This window comes from Falco cherrug, chromosome 13 (assembly GCF_023634085.1).
Source record: "Falco cherrug isolate bFalChe1 chromosome 13, bFalChe1.pri, whole genome shotgun sequence".
NCBI classification, from domain to species: Eukaryota; Metazoa; Chordata; class Aves; order Falconiformes; family Falconidae; genus Falco; species Falco cherrug.
In genome coordinates, this window is record NC_073709.1 from 34,618,895 (window position 1) to 34,641,977 (window position 23,083).

The following is a 23,083-nucleotide window of genomic DNA, read 5'->3' on the forward strand; positions in this document are numbered from 1 at the left end:
GAGTTTTTATTGCAATTTATTGTGCTCTGAAAAGGGTCTAGTGGAGACCTAGGCTTGTTTTTGACTGCCCGTCTTGCTTCTTGCTTGGAGTCCTTGCAGGTTGTCTTGGGAGGTAGGTTCCCTGCAGGTTTCATTATGCTGAGCGCTGACATGCAGTCACAGGATAGGGGAAATGGGGCCATAGGTAAAGGTCAAAGCTTGTGTTAGTATAGAAAGCATGATCTTCAGGGGAAGGTGGAGGGAACTCAAAGGTTGCTTAATTTAAGGAAGAGAGTGGTTTAGAGGTTATAGCAATCTCAAAACATATGTGAGGTCAGCTGTGGAAAAGTAATGTGTTGTCCTGCTCACTGAAGACAAGCTGTATTCATCATAGATCATAGCAAGGAACATCAGCATTTGGGATCAGAAAAATGTTTACAAGGGTGAGGACAGCAAACCAGTGGACTAGGTTACTTGGGAAAGAAATTAATGGCCTTTCCTGGAGGTTCTTCAAAAGCAGCGTTAAAAAGGTGTAACTTCCATCCATGCCCTCAGCTGATCTGCCAGAGGAAAGGATGTCCTCAGCAAAAGGTTCTGTGGTATACAGAGAGGAGAGTGGAAGCACACCTCCAGAGACCTGCCTGGCAAGTCACCTCATCTTAGGCCTAGAATCTTTCCCGTGACAGATCCACAAAGATTGTGTGCAGTGTCCGTTGGAAACTGAGTCACACAGTGCCAGGGAAGAGAAAGAAGTTCCTCAAAATCCAGACAGTTACCAGGAGAATAATTTTACACCAGGAAAACAAGGACACAGCTCTAGCACTTCTCAGTCCAACGTGGCTTCCTTCTGACCCTGGCTGGAGTTAGCAGTCCAGAACCATTATTCTAGCCTGGGGAGACAAGCCAGTTCTGCAAAGTTATCCTTTCTCTGGTCACAACCAACTCTGGCTGCACTGGGCAGTAGCATTACATCAAATAAGATTGCCCCAAGCTAGAAACAGAAGCTTGTAGCAGTCCTAAATACAGACCTGTCATGTATGTCCCTGTTTGCAACTAGAAACTGCAGCCACTCCAGGTAGATGGCAAGAGGTCCCTGGGACGTTGGTTTTGTCCTTAGGAGTGCTGGGTTAGGCAGAATTGCTAAGGGGAGCCAGAAGCTCTGCTTGTGCTCTGTGACATACGCAGTGAGCTCCATCTTGCTGAGAAGAAACCAGCAGAACCAAACAGCCGCCTCAGAGACAGAGATCTCATCCACAGAACACTCCCTCCCGGTGAGCTCCCTGCTCTGGCTGCAGAGCCTGATTCTCACTCCAGCATGCAGGGGTCTTAAAAGCTGTGAATTAATGCTGGTGCCATGCAAAGTGTCTGGTCTTTCTCCTGAGCAGCATAAAGGATCTTTAGCATGAATGAGAATTGGCTCCAATGCCTCAGCTGTGAAATGAGTTCCACTTTTAGCTGAAATAGGTTGCGTTTTGACTGAAGCATTTTTGCTGTCCAGATTCTCACTAGAAACTTGTATCGAGGGAATGTATGTTTTCAGTGATCATCAGAATAGCTTCTTAGCCTGGAGGAATCCTGCTTTTGCAACAGAGCTGCAACACAACTGCATCACAGCACTAAAACCCTGGATGAGGATGAGCGTACTGGAAAGGTGTCTGACCTGTGAGGGTGCTTCAAAGCAGCAAGGCTCCTGCAACTGTAAGCCTGGTGCAGGTCAGGGGAAATGTTTCCAAAGTTAGGATGAGTTTGGGGGCATGCATACTGGAAGATCTCCATATGCTAGTGTGCATCTGCGGGCAAATATCCACAGGCAAAAAAGAGCCAGGGCTCTTCTAGAGTGGGAGAACTTGCTTCATCATTTATTTACATGCTCCAACACTTTCACAAGGCTTACATAGTTCATATAATTGCCAGAACAAGCATAGCATAGGACTCTTCAGAAATCTTCAAGGGGCTCGGTGTCTACTTGTGGTTTTCCACTTCTTTGAGTTTACTTTGAGATGTGAACATAAAATCTGGCACTCCAGGCACCATGTGGATTTGTGATCATCTTGGGAGCGCTGCTTCTCCATAAAACAATGTCTTGATCACATACAAGCACAGATGTTGTTTGTTTGTCTGTGACAGGTGTAGTATCAATTTGCTTGTTGAGCCATCCAAGTTATGCTTTAATGGAAATTCTTTAAAGTTACAAATAGTTCATCTGGTTCAGCAAACACTGCAGTAAATTCTTTGGAAGAGAGACTGAATTATACAAATAAGAGACTTATGTGTGGAGGGGAAATGGGCAGCATTCTTTTTATGGCATATTGCAGTGGTTACCAAGCCTTATGGTTTTGTCAGCAGTCTCGGGAAGTTGTATATATTTTTTTTTTCTTAAAATTGCAACTGCTGGAAGGAAAGTACTGTATAAGAATCTCCATTCTCTCATTTTAAAAAAGTAAGTTTCTAACCCTCGTGTTTGCTTAGGAAAACCTGAAAACATGAACTGAATGTTCCAGATAGAATGTTGAAATCAAACCCAAACGCAATGGTTTATAGCTTTAAAACCCAGACAGCAAAAAAACCCAGCCTTAGATTGGTTTAGAGATTATGCCGTTTGGAAACATATCAATACGTGACTTTTGGGACCTGACCACTGGCATGAGGGGACATGTGATTTCAGAATCAGAGTTTAGTGTCTTTTTGGTTAGGCAATACTGATTTTTATAGAAGTAAGTGTTTCTGTAAAAATAAATATTTTTTAATATTTCTTTTGTGAGAACCCTTCTTTTTTGAAACTTCCTGTAGCATTGCTTGAGTCTCATTTTGTCTCTTGTTTTGTTTCTCAACTAATTTTGTTTTGTTCTGAGTTGAGAATTTAATCCTGAATCTCTTTTGGTTCATGCTTCTTCCCCTCTTGACTTCAATATTTCTGTCTGGAGATTTCCATTTGGCTAGGTTTTGATGTTGACATTGGATTCGGTGTTTTCTTCCTTTGTTCATTTTGGCTTCTCCATCCTGTTGTTTGCTTTCAAGCTTTGTTTTGAGCTGGTGCTGGAAAATTCCACCTTGCTGGTGGGTGATGTTCCCCCTGGGTATTGCCTTTTATCGTCTGGGGGTGTGATGTTTCCAAGTGGCTCAGGGCAGCCACTCAAAGTCACATTTGAGCTCATCTTCTCGTGACTGGGGAAGTTGTTGGCTTGTTTTGTTTTTCCAGGGGAGATGACTGAATTTTTGGTGAAAGACATGCACAATGCAGGAATTAATGGAGAGGGAATTTCAGTTCTCTAAGCAGAACTGGCCCTGAGGGTCTACAGTAGCAAACTTTGTGTCTATATTGCTGGTGAAACCGTTGGGTGGTGTGAGAGAAGCTGGAGAATGAAAAACAGAGATCCTTCTCTCTCCTATCCACCACTTGTGTGACATGGGGATGATGATTGTGTATCTTCATCCATGCTGCAGCCTTCAGACCAGGTTGTTCTTGCACTCCACTTCTGCAGCTAACAGGCAAATTCAAGCTCAGATGCTGCCTTGGCCCAAACCGTGGTGCTTTCTGAAAGTAGGAATATGGAGGTCTAAACACACTGGCTGTGGGCCCAAGATCTTGTTCTTAGGAGTTGGCTGGGTTGGGCACAGCCCCATCCACAGCAGTTAGCCTGAGCTTAGTCCTTCCAGCATGAATATTTAGAGCTCAAGCTAGCAATCAGCAATGAGAACAGAAAGCCTGTTGTATCCCAGGCCTTAATCCTGCCCTTTGTCTTGCAGAGCAGAAAGCAGTTCCCCTTTCTGACCTGACTGACGGACTGACTGCAGGCTTTATGTCGTGAACTGTATTCCCTATTTTCAGAATGAAAAGAAAGGTTCTGGAAAGCCTTGGTTATTGGAGTCCCAGGGAAGAGCAGTGGGATGAGTATGACCTGCACGGGAAGCTCACGGCAGGAGTACGTCTTGGAGAAGTCCTGGTCCAGGGAAGGTGAGGAGCCAGCGTGTAGCACTGTCCAAGGCAGACAGCCCACCTGAAGAGGATATGAAGAGGTACGTGTGACAGCTGTGGGTGCATGAATGAAAGAAAGGCACGATGGTGGGAAGTTAGTATACGTCTGCATGGTCCAGCTGCAGGATGAAATAGTTTCTTTGGAGCCAGTATAGCAAGCAGCTCTTTTCCAGAGACCCTCATCCTGCTTTATACCTGTCCTGGACTGTTTTGGAAAGGATATGGTTTCTCTCCTAGACTGTGGGAGGCAGTTTGCTTCCCATGTGTCTGCATTTAGGGGAGAAACCACGGCTGGGCGTTCGTGCTTCCACACAGTCCTGAGCTCTGCAACCACCCTTGCAGGCTGCCATCTCCCAGCTTCTCCTGCAGTCAGGCTCCCAGCACGTAGGACCATTTCTCCCCTGGGGAAGTTTCACCTATGTGAAATGATGTTTTTAGACCTAGACCATCCAGTGTTTAGGATGAGACAAAGTAGTATCCCTGGTGTGATTTTTCTTTTCCAGGTGTCTTTGGTTACTTTTCTAAGGTTAGAAATCCACAGAATGAGTTCTGAAGCTTTGAGCATCATATATATGAGACGGAAATGCCTTGACCATAGCCAGGTTTGCTATTTGTCAGAGTCCTTGTCTTCAGAGCTTAAGTGTTTGTATCTGTCGTCCTGTAGTTTATGCTTTAGTAGACCCATGGCTGTCCAGGCCTTCGAAGCCAAATGGATAATTAGCAGTCAAGCTCTTACATTCCATCCAATTCAGGCCTTTCCCAATGTTATTAACCTCAGATGACCCTGTATATGCTGGATGCAAGGCAAGGGCTGATCCATGCATTAAGCAATGTATACGACAGGCTGCCAGAAGGTAGGGGCAGGGGCAGCTTTACTCCCATTTTAAACCCACAAAGAGAGGTGCCTCCAAGGTTTAGCTGCCGCAGACTGGACAAGACCCTGAGTAACCTGATCAGGCTGGATCTGCCTTGAGCAGGGAGCTGGACTTGATGACCTTCAGAAATCTCTTCCAGCCAATATTGCTCTATGATAAAGTCAGCAGTGTTATGTTGCAGGGACTTGCTTGAGACCACATAGGAAATCTGTAACAGACCCAGTCCATCTGGTAACAGACCCTGCATCCTGCCACCACGTAAGGCTGTGGCACATGCTAAGAGAGGCTGAGCTATTCCAGCTGAAATAAATGCAAGAGTGGCATAGCTGGGAAGAGAGGGAAGTGGGGAGAGGCATTCCTTTGAGCCACCCATCATAGCACAGACTGACTTATCTGTGTTTGGTAGCCTTTGGTAAGTGGTGTGTACACATATTTCAGAGGAAGCTACTGAATGCCATATAGTGATTAGAAGCACTCACAGAAGTGGAGGGAGATTTAGAAAGTTAGAGATAGCATGGCCAAGTCTATGAAGATACTGTGGCACTGCTTGTCTCCAGAGCAACTCTTTACCTGCTTCTCAAAACACTAATTTCTGAATGGCTACTTAAAATTCCGAAGTGAGGACTTTGCAGAAAGCATGACCTTAGAATAAGGCTGGTGGGACTCAGCATGCTTGCTGGAGCAAGATGCAGTAGCAGAATGAGGGAAAAATCCTAATTTTTATTTTTCTTTAGAGGCTTTCTCAGCCTTTTCTCAGACTCCAAAGTGTGCTGGAGTTTGACCATCAGAGCCCAAATCTGTGAACTGTGGTAGATCTGAGAGAAGTGGTTTCTGACAGATCTGATGACTTCAGTGCTTATTTCTCCTTCCTTCTCCTTGCCCAGCTGGGGCGTTGTTGCAAGGTGCCTGTGCTGTTTCTTGGCAGTTCTTGGTATTTGTCAGTAACACCTTTGCCCGGTTTGCTGGAGTTTGTTTGGGAGCAGCCTGCTGGAATACTCTTATCTGAGAAATGTTTCCTGTGGGATATTTGTTCTCTGCGAGGAGTTTAATTTTTCCTTTTCTTTTAAAACAGGGTTTGCTGTGTAAGAGCTTGCAGAGAACCTGCATTTCGGCCATATTCTGTAATACTTGCTTGAAATTGGCTGGTCCTGTAAATATTCTTGACAATAAACTTAAGAGTATCAACAGAGTGAGCAAAGCTCAGTTGTGTGGCAAAGAAAGAAACTTGTTTCAGCATTGGGATATAAGTGATCTACTAAAATGTTTAGTTTCTTGTTAGAATATGGCTAGGACAGAACAGATAAAATCCAACTCCTAGATATTAGAGGTGGAAGAGACCCTGAGTGTCCATTTTGTCCATTTCTCTGTCTACATTCAGGGTTAACCTAAGTAAAACTTCATCATAGTTCTTTGTCTGTCCAGTGGCATGGAGTCTGTCCCCTCTCCTGGCAAACTGCTCCACATCTGAACAGGATAAGCTAGATGTGCCTCTTCCTGCAGTGCTTGTAGGGAATCTGGATCTGTTGTTTTATTGAATTCATGTCTTTGAGCATGCATTCCAGAACAAACCGAGCATGCATCTGGTTTATATATGTGCATGTTTGTGCTTTGAACCCTTGCTTGAGCGATTGCCTCATGTGCTGCCCTCCTCTCTCTGTGTTCCCAGAATTTTTGGGTTTGTGAGCAGTTGTTCTTTGGGGCACTACATCTTTGTCCTAATTAGCTGGGGAAAAGTTTGTCTGACCTGGGAATGCCATAAGAGCTGCAGAATGTTTTTGGACAGTTAGTGAATGGTTTGGCAGGGTGTTTTTACTGCAAAGATGCTCAGCTGAAAAGCCATGATGTATTTTCCCAGTGCAATACTGGGAAGATTTGCATTTACGTCCCCATTCCTTGTTTGGCTTCTTTTTGTAAGCCCTAGTTTTTGCAAGTTTTGTGCTGTGCAAAAGGAGGGGAAAGTTAGCCCTCTCCTTGAGGCTAGCAGATGCCTTCCTGTCCTACAAAGTACATGCATGGCTAAGGCATTGCCATGCTCTCCACGACATCCCCACCACCCTTCCTCCTACCTCTGCCCTGCACACGCCTCTGCTATCTATACAAGACCTTCTGCAGTTCATTAAGCTTAGAGGTGGCCTGTGTACTTTGTTTGCAGTGTGCCCTGGGCCTAAGAAATGACTCCTAACCGGCAGGCTTACTTAGTGAAGCGCATTGGAAGTTCAGGGCTTTTGGAGCTGGGTGCTGACCTTGTCATGGGGCAGCAGGTGAGGAGTAACTTTGACACTGCGACATCAGGGGGCTGGTGATCTGGAAGGCTGCAGTTTTGGGTTGCTATAGACCTGGAGACTGCATCACCTGGTGCAAAGAGTTGGTGCGCAGGCCCCGTCACCGTGGCCAGAGGCAGGCAGTAGTAGAGGGAGGTGAAGCCAGGGCTTTCTGCCCTGTGATAAATGAGTTGTAATGCAATGATTTTTGCATTCCAGGGTGTTTCTGTTGTGTTTCTGTATGCATCAGTGGATATGAAGATTGTTCTAAATCTTCCAAAGTCTGAGGAGCCTGAGAAAAACAGGCAGATGGTTTGATTTGTAGCAGGAAAGAAAAAAAGTGGAGAAAATGTTAACTGTTAGAAATTTAATTCCGTCCCTCAACTCCAATAAAACTCTTTGGGGTAATATGCAGAAGGTGTAGGTTTGGAAGGAAAGGAATCTACCTTTGTGGGTATCCTGGGACATCTGTGAACTTGACAGCTGAAATGGATGGAGCCAAGCAGGAACAGTGCTGAACTTTGGGTCAGGAGATGTGCCAGGCCAGATGGGAAGGAAGCTTGGAAAGAGCAGATGGCTCCCTAGCTTTTATATCTGCTGGTAGCCCCCAGTGCACATGTATTTCTGGAGGTATATCCCTGAGGCATCCAGAACAGTCAAGGAGATACTCCCCAGATGAAGCAGAACTGGCTTTGCTTCCTTCCTCAGCTCTGTCTCAGACACTGGCTGGATGTGACCTGTCATCATCTGGGGAACTTCCAGGCTAGGCCTCTGCCTTTGGCAAAGTGTATATGGCAAATGGATGATAAAAACCTACTATTTAAGGATGTGGGGGTGGTGGGGGTGGTGAAGGCCACTCTTCTATAAGTCAGGGCCTTTGACTAAACATGCAGTGGGTTCTTGCAGTGGTGATTAGTAGAGTAGTGCTTTGTCATCCTCACTGGCTTGCCGTGGGACATGCTATTGAAGCATCCTCATGCCTGGAATTCTGCTGTAGGATAATTGTGTGGGTCTTATGTTCCCTTGTTTTCCCACAGGTGTCAAGGAGAGACTTGGAAAATGTTGCCCTTGGCACAGCTGCAGACAGGACTGTGGTGGTGGGGGTTTGTGAGCAATGTGGTCTCGCCCATGACCCCAGATGGCTTTACAGAATCTGGCATCTCCTTGCACTACCTCCCCTCCTGTGCCCGGTTCATCTTCACTCCTCCGTACTTGGCATTGGGGATGTTGTGTTGCAAAGATACCTCGCTGGAGAACATTTCTGCATTTCCTCACAGTTATGCCCCAAGTCAAGGTGTGCCTGGCTACCAGACCAGCTCCATGTTTCCTGGGTTGTGTTTACTGCTGCAGACCCATTGCTGCCTTCTAGCCTTGCTTCATGTCACATGCTTTGCCGTGGGCTTGCAGCTCCATATAAATAACAAGCCTCCCTGCTGTCCGTCAGGTGGGCTTGCTCAGCCTGATCCCAGCTGAGGAGATGCCCTGAGCTTGGCTGAGCCACAGGGCTTACACATCATGGCGTGCCTGGCTGCTTGCAACATGGGGGAGGGTTGCCTGGTTGTTGGGGTGGGCAGGAAAGGAAAGAAAGCAATTTCCTGGCCAAGATGTGAACTTTTTAGAGAAAAGATACATATGTGGGTTTTTTGGAAGGGGGGATGACAAACTGGCATCAGTGAGATGCTTGGGCAGTAGAGTTCTAAGGAGCACTCCCTTGTCATGTCGCCAGAGGCAGGGTAGGATTGGTGCCTGAGCACCGAGGGGAACAGAGTTGAGGCAGGGACTGAACTGGGAGGGTGGCCAATGTGTTTTCATGGCTTGGGAAAGAGAGGAAAAGGAGGGACTTGCCAGCTTGTGTTGAACAGGTGTACCTGGAAGCAAATGTGAGGTGTCTGCGAAGTTTTATAGGACTGGCCTGGTCCTATAGGTCTCACAGAGAAGCCAAAGAGTAAAGGGGATGAAATACATGTGTGGTTCTGTACACACCCTCGCCCATTCTCTTTTTGTCTACTGGAAGTGGAGTACTCCTGCATACAAAGCACAGAGCTTGTGGTAGTCACTAACTTTGTTTCCAGGGGCTTGGCACATTTTGCTGACTGTCACAAGGACAGTGGTTAGATCTGGACAATGTTCATGAAGGGCTTTGTTGTCCTTTGTGGGGTAACTCTTCAGAATACTTTATCCCCCCTTGGAAGTTATCACTGTTGGTGCCTGTGTGTTTTTATGTTGTTTTGCTGCATAATCACTGGCATTGCCTGCCTCTGAGTGCTCAATATATTACACAGCCGCAATTTAATTTTTCCCTTTTAAAACTTCCACTGAGAGAATTGGTATGGTTGGTGACCCAGGCAGGTACTCGGCTGTGTCAATCTTCACAGGATGACTTCTCTACAAAATAGGCAAAATTGTAATTACAGCTAAAGTCTCGTATTTCTTCTGTTTAATTGTGTACGGCTGGCAGCAAGGATGTCAATGAAAAAGCAGTGTGATGTTCTTTTTAGATTTATATTGATGGGAATAGACACATGGGGAGAAATACATGAGAACTGCTTCCAGTCTAGAAGCAGCAGCTGCAGAAACAAGTGTTCCTTGTTTATCAAGACCATGGTATGCACAAGGCTGGGATTCAGCAGCTGGCTCCCAGGTCTCAGCCCCACTAATGTGTGCTTGAGAGCCCGAGGTAAATCATCTGTTTTCTTTCTCCCCTTTCTCTCCATTCGCTTGTACTGGGAGCTCCCTGAGCCAAGGATTGTCTCATGAAGTTGCAAGCTAGCCAGCTACCCTCATCCTATGGGCAATGTCCCCCAGTGCCCATGGGGCCTGGGACTCCTCTCTGATCCTGAGATGAACTGTTGGTTTACTTCTGCTTGGGTTTTTGGTTTTTGTTTTTTTTTCTTTCTTTCTTTCAGGAATCTCTAATCTCAGCTCTTTGATGACTCTTAGAGTAGCAGAACACTTTAACCACTTACACCATGACCTTCCCAACAGAGGATGGCTTCTTGTGGGGACTGGTTGGGCTGTTCTCTTGAGTGTGAGTGAGAGGGTTTTTGGAGAAAGCTGCTTTCATGTGAGGTCAGGGTCAGAGAGGATTGCAGAGGCAAGTACTCTGTCTTCAGTGGGATCACCCCTGCTTGCCACAGGCTTCCAGTCATCTCACCCCAGCACTGAGTCACATGAGACTGAGCTGGTTAGGCCCAGGCAGGGAAGGGAGAATCAGACCTGGAGGCATGTCCAGACCCTGGCTGATCCTTAGGCTGGAGTCAGGAGGGGAGCAGAACAGCGACATCCTAGAGGTCCCTCATATTTCCTTTTTCTTATTGCTGCTCTCTCAGCCTCCTTTGTTCAGTGGATTCCCTGCAAACCCCAGCTTCTGCCTTGTGCAAAGGGCTGGGCTTCCCCTGGTACTGTTCCTCTCATGGTGAGAACCTTCTGTGCTCTTTCTTTCCCGTACCCTCTGCTAGGAGATGTCCAGTTACACAGACACTGTGTCGTAAGGACAGCCTCTTGGTTTAATTCACTGATCATCCATGTTGTTCCATCTGCCCTTGACATGATGTTCCCTCCACATGTTGGCTGTGGAAACTCCCTTAGAAGGTCCCTGGTGTTGCTCATGATGAAGCAGATGAGGTTTCTAAGCAGCCTAACTTGTCTCTTAATGGACTTGTAGAAGCAGATGTTAGAACCCCTGGATTTCAGGCAGCTGAGGTACCATGTAGATGTTCTCTGCATCTTTTCTGCTGTAATCTGTATCATGGTAAGAGGTCTGCTGCCTTCCTTTTCTCTGCTAAGTCAGCCTGAAAACTAGCATTCACAGTACGAAAGGTGAGACACTTTTAGTCTTTCTTGTGGTGCTGGAAACTAGGGCGCTAGTAAGTGCCTTCATCTGGCAGTGGGGAGAGGATGTCCTGGTTCTGACCTAAGTTAGAATCACCCCTTTTCCTTGTGCAAGTCTGTATAAGCACAGGCGTGAAATATGCCCAAAACTGAGACTGCTGGGATGACCTTGACATTTTGGACTTTTACAGCCAAAATCCTTGGGTGGGTGGGTGGTGGGTGTGTGTGTGCAAAAGAGCCTGCATTCCTGACATTATTAAAGTTAACATTGTTAATTATGTGTGAGGGTAGATTACTGTGTGGCATGCAAGAAGTCATTAATGTTAATCAAACAGCAGTACAAGAAATATCCTTTTTCTTTATTAACAATGACCTCCTGGAGGGAATTTTCCCCTAGTGTTGAAAGGAAATATGCTGAGGGAAGAAATAAATAAATAACAAAGCAATTAAATGAGAGGTATTAAGGCATGTTTTCGATCTCCCTTTTCCGATTCTGGGCCTTGATTCAAATCTCATTCAACGTATTCAGCTATGTTGTGTATTCTCGAGGAAAAACCTTGCTTGTGCTGGTTTTGCAAGCCATCAGTTGTACTAGAAGGTCAATTAATAGCCATATTGACAGCTCCCCAAATTCACAGTTTACTTCTCCAGGAAAGATCTGATCTTCAAGAAAGATGCGGAAAGATCATACAGCACAGGTCTTCACCCAATGCAAGCTGACTTCAGTCCAGTGAACTCCAAGTGGTTGGTGGTGTTGTGGTGAACTGAACTCCTTGCTTGTGTCTGCAGATGCTGTACCAGCATTGGAGAAGGAAGCGGCTCTTGCCACTCAGAGCTTCAAATTACCATGTAACATAAGCAGTGATGCCTAGGCAGAGGGACACACTGGCAAGCAGCAGAAAGGCAGGGCTTTAATGCACTACCTTCCTGTCCAACTGCTTTATTTTTTTTCTCATTGAAGTAAAACTTTATCCTGGAATTTGAAGGAAAAAGAGAAGGTGGTTTTGGGAGTAGTTTAGATGAATACTTTTGGAGGAGAATTGAATTTTTCCTTGGGAAGCCAACAAATGGTTCAGGAGACATGTCCTCATCTTTGAAAGTGTGGGATAGCTGAAGTGTTAGTCCTGCTTCTGCTGTTTGCATGAAGAAAGCATCACCCCCCTGACAGAATGACATTGGTTGGTTGCCTGTATATTTTCAAGCCCAGAACTGGAGTGCTGGCCTGTAAACACTTCAGGCTTCTTGCTTTGTACAAACTCTGCATAGTGGGACTGTGCTTGCTTTGCTCTGCTCAGTGGTACTTCTAGGTGGATAAAGCTGCTTGATGCTGAAGTGGCCGTGGCATACTTGTAATGACTGCCTTAGGGCATGCTCAGTTGCTCTCTATTTTCCTAGGGAGGTACAGCCATGGTAAGTAAATAAGGCCTTTCTGTTGTTGAGTGATTTCCTACTAGGTAAAAAACTGTTCAGCTGGAGTCCTGAAGTTTAACGACCAGAATCTAAGTGCCCGGTGGAATTCTTTGACCTGATAGGAAATGATGGAGAATAACTGGAAGGAAAACATCAAGTGTCAGTGTGGTTGGTTAATTCCACATCCAGCTGCCTAACTTCTCTTTATTCTGTCCCTGCTGATTTTAGAGGTCCCCGGCATTTAAAAAGAGGAAGGGTTGAATGCATAATGTCAGTGCATTCTCCAAATGAATTTACTACTTGGTCAGGAAGTAACTGTTCAAACAATTTAGCTTTTAAAACCAGTGATCTCTCAAGAATATGGGTTCATGCGTCATTTTTATTCCCCTTGCTGCCCTCAGTGGTTGAGGTGGGTAATTGTTTGTTGGATGGGCGTCTCTGTGTGTGTTCGTATGTGTGTGGTTTTATTAGTTTACTCTTAGTCCAGTAGTCTTTAGTCTTAGTCCAGTAAGAAATTACTTTTGCCTAATAAATATCTTTGAGTACTACACGTTGCTGTTGGGCTGGTGCAGTGATGTGTCATCACAGCCTTGCTAACCCTGATGGATTTGGTTTCCTCTCGGAGATCTCACAATAATTTGCCGATTTTTTTTTTCCAAGTTCCAGCCCCTGGACTCACATGAACATATGAGAGCCCTATTATTAGTTTTATTGCATTTGGTTATGGCTGCTGGTTTGGCAGAGGGAAAACTGGGAAATCTAACCCTGATTTATGATTAATGTATTTTAAAAAAGGAATAAAAAACAGATAAAGAAAAGCATTTAGAGTGTATTGGTTTTGAGATATTTCGGAGGTGATCTAGCTTTAAGGGAGCATGATAACTCAATTTTTCAACATCTGAGGTTTGCTGTCTTGTTGCTTAGTGACGGCAAAAACTGTTGTCCCTCTTGCAGGCTCTGGTTTCTGTCCTGAGTGCTGTGCAGCGATTAGAGCTGCGGGGCTGTGCTAACTATAATTATCTTTAAACAAATGCAGATAGCAGGCCTGGAGTGGGAGATACTTAGATAACATGCAAGTGACTGCAATAATGGCTATTCTTCTGGGAAATGCAGCCAAACTGCAACTCTGTGCCCAGAGAATAGCTCTGTGTACGTGTTAGGAATTGCCAAAGCTGAGAGCGGATGACAGAATCCTCCACACTTAAATATATTCTTTTCCAGAACATGTGCACCTGTGTTTATTTTCTTACCACGAAAGCAAACTTGGGAACATGGCCCATAGCAGCACTACCTATCGATGCGTGCCATCATACTTTCACCTGCCATTTCTTTATGAGCTTGATCCTATGAATCTTACCATTGAATTAAACTGGGAATTTCATCTTCCCATCCCACTAAGACAGAGTTGCCCATATAACTGTCTAACTGGAAGATGGCCTGGCTGACTGTATTTCACAGGATTCTCTGTGCCCATGCAGATGGCAAGAGGCTTTGGCTGGAAGCTAAAAGACATTTATTTGAAGGATTTTCTGAAAATATGAACATATTCTAATAGCTAGACTTGTAAAAGCAAAGCTTTCATGTTTGAGAAATACATTTTTGAGTGGTAGAGAATGATGAAAATATTATATTTATTACCAAATGCTTCTGAAAGACTTAATACTCATGAAACCAGCAGTGTGCCAGAGACAATGAAGGGGATCCTGTGGTGGGTCTCTGCACGTTTCCTTGCAAAGCAATGCCAAAGCTCCTTAATCCTGATCTTAATTATTTCAGTGGAAGGCATTTGCTGAACAAAGAACTGCGACTGTGTCAAATCCGTGCACTGAGGTTTGTGAGGAGGTCAAAATATCCAGCCAGGGTGGAACTGGGGTCCACCAACACCATAGCATTGTGGCTGGGCTTGTAAGATTTTAAGTGAAAGGCCTGACCCATGCAGCTCTTCCTGCGGGAGCCAGGCACTTGACCCCCCAGCAAACTGTAATGAAACTAAAGCTTCCTTGTCCCTGCCCTGCTTACGTGTTCTTAAAAGTTTATTACACAGCCGGCAGTCTGAGAAGGGATACGTACACACAATTTCATTCTGCCTCCTCATGTTCACACGATTTAATTTTTCCTAAGCTAGCCAGCCAGTGCGTTCACTCACTTTTTCTACAGAAGTATGTGCTATGCAGATGAAAAAAAAATTTTTTTGCAAGTTTTTGTGAACAGCTCCTCAGATAAGCGTTGGCCTCCTACATGCTGAGACCCATTCTTTGCTATTTCTTGCACCCTTCTAAGGTTCCTCTGTAAGGTTTGTGTTGGTGGCATTTTACAGCTCTGTGCCACCAGCTGCATTGCGTGCTGTGATCTGGCTTTTTGTCTCTTTGCTTCGATGACTTGAAACTTTTGAACTGGAGTGAACTGACTACCAGCCGCTGGATATGAAGCAGTCTTGCTCACTCACAAATAACTGTATTTTTGTTCAACTAAAAGTACTGCTCTGAAAGTGAGTCTTGTGCGCTTGAACTTACTGAAACCTGAAGGATGGGTAGCTACAAATGTGATATGCAGTATGGCCTAAGGATTAACTGTGGGGACTTTGATGTATTAGTCTAATTAAAGATAATAAATGCGGTACACTTATTTATGTATAACAATATGTACTCTTCTGAAAGGCCCTTTGATGTTTTGGAGTGGGCTGGTCTTTTTGCTGAATGTGTATGTGTAGAGCAGCATGTGAACGGCTGGCTGGGTGAATTTTGGGGTTATTCACTATTTCACTGCCTTCTTGAGGGAAAAATCTCAGTGGCCAAGTATCCCGGTTTGTCTGGCATGGGTGACTGCTTCTGTTTGCAAGCTACCTTGACTTCCTAAGGATTTCTCTCTTGCAATTGTTAAGCATAATAAACATTCCCGCCCCTTCCCAATGCCTCAAATCCAACAAACGCAATGCAGAAAAGAGCTTAAGTCCTTTCTAATGAGAAGCAGCCAGGAATCATGCTGGCAAGTCAGCCCCTTGAGAACAGGCTGTTCTCTGCACTCAGATGCTTCATAGATCAGAATTTTGCTTCTTCATCCTGAAAAAAAGTCTCAACCAAGCAGAATTTGCTGCTCTGAAATTCTGAGCAGACAGAAACCATAACCACTTCAAAATCTAGCAGAGTTTGTACATATATGGGGATTGTGAATATATCTAGGCTGTGCACCATTGGTTTGTCTTCCAACTAGAAATTAATGCAATTACCTGACAGCACAACAGTTGTTTCTTAAAAAAACCCCAACCAACCAAACCAAAACCATTTGTGACTGTTATGTCTGCCCATGCAGTGCCACGCAACCCAAAGCAGTCTGGCAGCTGGCTGGCAGCTGGCTTGGCTCTGCTGGGAATGTAGCAGAGGAGCTCACTTCAACCGACAAAAACTTGAGGTTCTAGGTGGCCCTTTAATTGTGGTTTCTTGAAAGCATTAGGGGTTTGGAGTCTTGCTTCTCACAAAGGGCCTTCATCATAAATGTGTATAACTGAGGGGTGATATCATGCTTAGTGAACATTCGAATTTGTGTTATGTCCTAAAGCCCTTGGACTTAGCAGTAGTGAAGTTATGGCTGTGAGCTGTTGTCTGGGAAGGACAGTAGTGATTCGCTTTACAGAGAAGACACGTGGTGCGGTTAGCTAACCACCTTCTCCTGGGGAGCTTGGGGGAACTCGGCACGGACACCACGCTACTGTCCAGGAGACCCTGGGCTTCCTGGGACCAGTGAAGCGTGAATCTGAGTCTTTGCAGGCTTCTCTGCTATACTTTGTTTCTCTGCTGTGTGCAGACTGTGGCCCAAACTTGGGGAAATGCTCCTTCTTTATCGCCTGGCTTTTCTTCACTAAGTAAACTTGTGTTGAAACATCCATTTCATTCCAACTTTAGAGCTTGCTGCTGGGAGACGGGAATGGACAGTACCCCAGCAGGCTGCTGGAGGGCCTGCTTCACCACAGCATGAACACACACAAACATACATGTGGATAACTGGCTAGCTGAAAAGGGTCACATAGACATAGTCCAGCTGGCTGGACAAAAATGCACATCGCTCTCAGCTTATCTGAAGTAAAGCAAAAATACACTATCCTTGGCTGTTCTTGTTACACAATAACAGGAAGATTTTGGTGGGAAAAGAATGTTGCAGGTGGGAACAGAAAACTACAGAAGAGAAACTAGGGGCAGGCTTGATATTTAGGCAACTAACCAATAATGAGCTTAACTTTTGTAATACGTATGAGCTAATTATAAGAAGGCATAAAAGGTGACTGTAAGAGACAATAAACGAAGTCTGCTGATCACTCATATTGAGTGACTGTGTCTTCCCTCTGTCGCAACACATACACTTAATTTTAGGCTTATTTTTAGCCGTGTGAAGTCACTGGTATTCTTCAGAAGCTAAGCTTATAAACATGTGCTTTGTGCTTCTGATTGGATTGGAGACCAAGGATAGAACTCCTTTTCTTGTCAGCCCTGAATCAAACAATTCCTGGGGATGAAAAAAAAAATCTAATAATAACTAATAAATACAAAACTTAAGCAGTAAAGCTATTTCTCCTGCAGAATGCAGAAGAAAAAGGAATGGTCAAATTATTCTTGGTAAATACAAACTAATGCAGCAAAGGCACCAGTCTGCATAAAATCTCTGGTGATAATTTTGAATATATGTTATTGCTGTGCCAGCATTTATATTTCTCTGAGTAAAAAAGGATGCTGGTGTAGGGTTTTTTTTGCTAACATCCCAAGTGCACCAGTACATCACTTAAATCAGCATTCATTGTCAATACTGTGGCTTCATTGCTTCGGTTGCACAATCTGACCATAACTGATTGCTTGCAGTTACTTGAAATGCAGCTTTTCTGCTGGCAATTACTTTATTTACTGCTTGCCTGTAAAACAGTAATGCCTTCCCTTGCTAGCAGAAAGGCAGTATAACATCAGTAATTACTAAAGCAGATGTTTGTATTCGAATACCCATTTCTTAGAGGCAGATTGTCTTCTGCATTGCATAAGAGAAAGGGATTCAAAGCCTGCAATGCTGTCATCCTACAAGTGATGTGAGCATCAGGCTTAGCAGAGGGAGCTGCTGCCCCACCTCACCTCCACCTCATACGAGTTGCTCTCTGCAGAGTGATAATCCTTGACTTTATTGAGATCAGTCCTGAGAGTTGTTTGACATTTAATTCCTAAAAGTGACTGCCAGTGACTGAACAGGACTCAGGGCTACTTGCACTTGCTTCCTGGGGTTTTTCTTTGGTTTTTTTCCTTTTTTTTTCTTTTTTTTCTGTTCTTAGGAAATGTAGGGCTGTGCTTCGAAGAGAGCTCAAAACCTAGACTGCGGGCCTGTTTCCTAATAGCTCTGTTCCACTGAATTGCCTGAAAGGTGCACTCAGCACTAACAGCTAAGCTTACTTAAAGTAGATGGTCATTAGCTCCTTCCAGGCTACTGTGAAGAGCAAAGGAAGCATGGTTCTGTCTCGGGGGGGCTGCAGGGAGGGCATTTACTAATCCAGTGGTACTGCCAGGACTGGAATATGCTCAGAGCAGCCCTTTGGTGCTTTTGAAGCCTGTCCTGGCACGTAGTGTTTTTTCAGCTGAGGAATTGCCTTGCCATCTATCCAGAAAAGCCAGTGCTGGCTGCTTGTGGTGAAAGTTTACCAGCATATGAAGGTGTGTGTATAAGCAGAAGAGATGTAGCTGTGGTCCTAGTTCCCTGCAGACTTTCAAATCTGCTGCCTAGATTTCAGAGACCCCCGGCGTTGAAGCTGAGAGCGAAGATAGAGCCCTGATTTTCCTTGTGTGGACAAGCCACAGCATTTCCTCCATTCCTCTCCTGAAAAATAATGCCTCTGCATGCCAGAGCAGGGAGTGGACAGAGGTGGCCCTGAGTCTCGAAGGAAGGCAGAGGCTCCCTACTTCTCCCACCATTACCAAATAGAAGCTGGTACGGGATGGGTTTGTTTCCATAAGCAGAGGGCACTCTTCAACAGCAGTGAAACCGCTGTTTTTCAATTTGGTATTGAATCGCTCTCAGCCCCGTGTCATAAACTGCTGACTATCTTGCTCAAGAGGCTTTCAGCCTTCGAAAGCAATCCTTTTACAAAACACCTCCCTTCCATCATCACCTTGTGTTAGTGACACAGCGCGGTGGGAGGAGAACAGGCAACCATGTCAGCACCCCACCCCTCACTGCTCTAGATTCACTTAGCGGGATGCAGAGCACTGACCCCAGCATAGGTGTGGCCTGCTGTCCCTCGGTTAAGAGAAATTGAAACCAGATGTGTAGTGTTCGATCATGCTTTTCCCATTGTTCCTGCCTCCATCACAGTAATTACTCTCTCTGAGGGTCATTCAGAGTTCAGCTTTGTGGAAAAACTGTCGTTCTTGATTAAAAGACTAGTTGCTTTTTCAAACACCCTTGTCTGATTGTACTTTGAAAGACATGTCACAGTATTCCTGAGCTTTTCAGTTAGCTACAGAGACACCTATAATTGTTCCTTTGGATGTTAAAAGAGAGATGAGGGATGTCAACAGCAAAGGCAACGAATGCAGCAGTTATCCGGAGCAATGAGCGTGCCTGGTAACATAAAAAGCTCACCAGTCTTGAGTGCAATTGAAACATAGACAAAAAGGTAGATGAAAATATAGTGGATATGGCACAAATGTTGTTGAACCAACCCTGTAAGAAGACACAAAAACTATTTTTCTGGTTATACGGATAGTGCACAGTATTACAAACTTTTGCAATGTTATCCTGAGTCTCCTCCTGCTTGGTATATCCCTTAAAGTACCAGCTCCTTTGGTCATCTGTTTATTTGAGAATTTCTGTTTTATTTGTATTTAAAAAAACCCACTATGGTAGAGAAAAATAGTTGTGTCCTCCAGAAACAAAGGGACAAAATGCAGTTTTATTTCATGAACCAGGTCCCCTTTATTTATCAATTGTAGAGCATCCTTTTTTTGTCAAGCCTTTTTTCTCAGAATTTTTTTGGTTCAAGTCTTGATTTTGTGTGGTTTGGACTGGCAATAGTCAATAAATGCACCTTGCTTCTGTTTTCATTGTGGGTCTGCAGGGGCCATCTGGCACTGCCCAAGCTGGGGAACCAGGAGCTCCGAAGGGCAAGTTTATCTTTTCAGCCATTCTGCACAAGCAGAGCAAGACGTGAACTGTGTCAAAGAGGGACTCTGTCAGCCACGCTTTTGCAGAATAAATGTTGGTGTATCTGTTAGGAAAGACAAAGAAAAATCTGGACACCCAAGAAACTCCAGGGTCTGACACTGGGTAAGCATAGGCCAGCTCTGCTTTCTGCTGTTGTATGTGTTCAGCTGAGTGAAGTGTTTCTGGCCAAGGAGGAGGACAACGTGACATTGACCAATGTGCAACTCTTTTCAGACATTTAAAAAAGCTGTCATGCATCTACTGGGTCTCCAGGTATGTCTCTGTTTTCTCTGGGAGGCAGCAGGAATGCAGAAGCACCAGAGGAGAGAACAGGGAATGTTGATACTGATGCTGGAGGACCTCAGTGCTCAGGACCTCAAGCATCTGGCTAAATCCCTTGGCAGACAGGGGCTAAAAATACAGCTGACTCCTTTACTTGGGTTGACTTATACCTAGGGAGGAAACCCTAAGTGGGCATCGTCAGTGACCTTAAGTATCACAGTGATCGAATGCCAAAGTGCCAAGTGCACTGCTTTTTGGGGGAAAAAGCAAGGTGTGGCAGACTGGGCACTGCTGCTGCTACTGGCAATGGGATTGCTCTCCCCTGCCGTGTGGTGCTTGTGGCCAGCGGGCTGCAGTCTTTGCGACCTCTCCCTCTCTGAAATTGAGCGTAAACTTTGCCTCTAGTTTCAAAAATTGGGCAGAGAGCCTTTCTGGAAGCCTGCCTGCAGTGTGCAGGAAGAAGTTGGGAATTACTCCTTGCAAAACGTTCCTTTGCCTCAGAAGCAGCGTGGGAAAGCTGTAGGCAGTGGTTTGAAGAGGAAGAAACTTTGGGTTGAAACTGCATAGAAACACTTCCCCACCAGCCAGAAACACTGGCCCCACCAGGAGCCAGTGTGCCGGGCACTTCCCAGGGAGAGGAGGAACCCAGGCTGAAGGCTCTGCTTCATAAAACTCAAGACAGAAACTTTTCCACATCTGCGCCCAGGCTGTCCTCTCCCTGGGGGCAAGATGGTCCCTGTCTTGGAGAGGATGGTCCCTTTCTGTGTTGGGCCTCTTCCATACCGTGTGAATGATTATCTGCCTAAGATCAGGGATGAACCTTTTCCTCCCAAAAGGTGTCACCACCCCCCACATTACTGAAGCAAGTCCCCGCTGCTTCCTCAGTCTTCTGCTGGAGTAGCTTTGTGGCATCAATTATTGACTGGGCCAGTGACAGACTAACACACGAGAAGAAACTGAAACCCTGGGTTTCTGAGGCAGAGCTGGCAGAATGGGTGTGTTGTGGCATTGAAGCAGAGACATGAGAGACATGAGGGAACACAAGTGTGTTGTCCTGTACCTCACATGATGTCCATTTACAGAAATAACCATGAGATCACCAGGACTGTACCGAGAGCTGACTTACTGCCTGCCAGTGTGAGCTGAAGCCACGCTGGATACCTTAACTCCAATGAGGTGGCCCAAGCAGAGCAAAGACTTTGCTTGTTTGCCTGCAAGGTCAAAGCTCCCTGAATCCCAAAGGCACTGGTTTTCCCTCTTGTGGTGCTTCCCTTGTGTGGCAGTGTGAGGCATAGAACCCTGCATGTGCTGCATGGGGCTGGTGAGCGTCTCCAGCAGCTGGGAGCTGGGGCAGTGCTCGATGGACTGGGCTGGCAGGGCCAGTACTGGGCGGGGGGCACGCTGGAGGTGCAGATGCTGGCTGTTCCCGCTGGCAGCAGTCACTGACAGTGCAAAAGAGAGCCTTCACCTCTAAAGACACAAGGCGAGCTCTTTCTAACGCTGAGCTTGAAACTGATCCAGTCTGGTTCTGAGGCCAGTTAGGGAAAAGGAAAATGGAGACAGACAAGACTCCTGCAGCTGCTAGCAGCTCTGGCTCACATCCCAATACCCACACCCCATCCCCTCTCTGGTGCTTTTGGTGGTGCTCCTGAATGACCCCAGTGCCCTGCTGCTGAATTAGTCACACAGCTTGTTGCCAGCTGTGGGGATTTTTCCAGTGATAACTCGTGCTGGATGTGGCTAGTGTGCAGGCAGCCTTTTCGCTCAGGGCACAGGCCCTTTCCTTTTCATTAGAAGGGATGCTGCAGTTATTTGGGTGCAAAACGTTGCCCATGAAGCCTTAAAACTCACTGGAGCTCGCTCCCTCGTGCTATATTCGGTCCTGTCTTTCCAAATTTAGGATTCCTGACAGGATGGGGTGGATAGGCCTGTGGTTGAGAAGAGACTGGAAGTTAAGAGATGGCCTTTGGCACGGCAGTTACTGTAGATGAGGTAACACCAATGCTGCGGAGGCAGATACGGGAAATTACACATGGTGTTTTGGCCTAAAATGCCCTGTGGTTTTTGTTTTCGTTCAGCAGTAGAGGGAAGTAAGGGCTAGAATAACCCATAAGGAGGCAGGACCTGAAAAAAGTCTCCAACTTCCCGGATTCATGTGGGAAAACATCCTCCTCCAGCTGTGTGCCTCCAGGAAGTGTAATGGCGGTGCCATGTCCTCCCCTCCCCAGGGGACACGGGTGCCCTTCTGTTACAGATTTGCTAATGGTTAGAATTAAATAACTTTATTTGGTTTTATAAAATCATTTAAATAGAAATATAGAGGAATAAGAAATATGTTTTAATGAAACTAGTAGTTGCACAACAAAAACTGCTATGAAATCCTCTGTACAGCCCTGTACCAAGGCCAAGAACTGAGAGCAACCGAATGAAACAACTCGTAGTTACCTGCCAATAAATCGTGAACTTTAATAATTGATATAAAGAAATTGTATGGAAGAGGGACAATAAGTGAAGTGTAAATATATTTACTCAAAGAATGTAGGTATAGTAATAAGGTCATGTAACCATAGTTTGAAAGAAATAATTAATGAGATACCTGATGAAAGAAGGAGTCTGTTTCTCTTTCTCTAACTTTCTCTAACGAGGGGCCTGTTTATAAGTTATCTAGAGGGAGCGAATAAAAGAAACAAGCAGAAGAAACAGATGGTCGACAAGGACATAAATTAGCTCAGACCGGTAAGAAGACTGCGAACTTGCAAGACCATCACATACCAGGCAAAGGGTGAGAAGTACACCATGAGGAAGACCTACGGCTTTCCCCCCAGAGACCCCTACCCACGTCCCAGAGACCCCTGCCCACAATTCTTGGAAGAATTTGTGCAGGCACAAAGGACTGAGAAGCTAATTAACATACAAGGCAAGAGTATGTTAATGATTTTCGGGAAATACTATGTTTATGCATGCATACTTAATGAATACGCATGAATAAGTTCTATATGAGCTGTATGATTTTGAAGCTTGGTGTGCGTCGATCGTGAGAGGACTCACGCACCCGGCCGTCAATAAAGAAGTGTCTGCTTATCTCCATCACATTGGTGTTGGTAAGTTCTTCATTCCGAGATTTCGGTAACACTTCCACCAGCGAGATGGCTTTAGTTCAGGCCTCTGAGATTTCAGGGGCTACCGAACGCCGCCCCCCGTCACGGCCCGGGCCTTTCTGAGGGGAAAGGGGAGCCGCACCGGGCACTGCGGCGGGGACCTGGCGGCCTGACGGCCACGGCCGTCCCGGGGCACGCCGAGCC

The 23,083-nt window shown here is 45.5% G+C and overlaps 1 long non-coding RNA gene across 4 annotated transcripts in view; it reads left to right on the plus strand.

The window, feature by feature from the left end:
• LOC114017788 (uncharacterized) overlaps nt 1-22,868 on the plus strand; it is a 33,944-nt gene extending 11,076 nt beyond the window's left edge. For 3 of the 4 annotated variants that reach the window (XR_008734866.1, XR_008734867.1, XR_008734868.1), the window contains exons 3-4: nt 3,809-3,996; nt 6,983-22,868. This is a non-coding gene — a long non-coding RNA (uncharacterized LOC114017788). The remainder of the gene's footprint in view (nt 1-3,808; nt 3,997-6,982) is intronic. The other variant, XR_008734865.1, reaches the window with a different exon arrangement.
• The last annotated feature ends 215 nt before the right edge of the window (nt 22,869-23,083 follow it).